Below are 385 nucleotides of genomic sequence, written 5' to 3' on the forward strand. Positions count from 1 at the left end.
CGAAACAAGAATCAGAGTAGTCGAGTCTCACAAAATATTCCGACTCTGACCTAAATTACAGCAGAATTAAGGCCAACGTCACCAATAGATCAGTTAATAAGAATTTAAATGCTTTTTCTTCTCGTTGACGTTTCCAAACTTTCAAAGCATTTAGGAATTTTATTTGTGTTTCAGAAATCTTATATGTATGCTTTTCCAGGAAGAAACGGATATCCATTCCACGGATCAAAGGACTAAAAGTAGCACTAGCAATTGACAACAGTCTGGTTCTATCTAACCAACCCAATCTCCAGCCCAATCTTCGCCACCTTCGCCGCCTCCTCACATTGGGTTTTGCCTATACAATTGTTCTCTGAACTGATAAGCCGGCCGCTTTGAAAGTGAT

Source organism: Dendrobium catenatum, unplaced genomic scaffold, assembly GCF_001605985.2.
Source record: "Dendrobium catenatum unplaced genomic scaffold, ASM160598v2 fragScaff_scaffold_432, whole genome shotgun sequence".
Classification (NCBI taxonomy): domain Eukaryota; kingdom Viridiplantae; phylum Streptophyta; class Magnoliopsida; order Asparagales; family Orchidaceae; genus Dendrobium; species Dendrobium catenatum.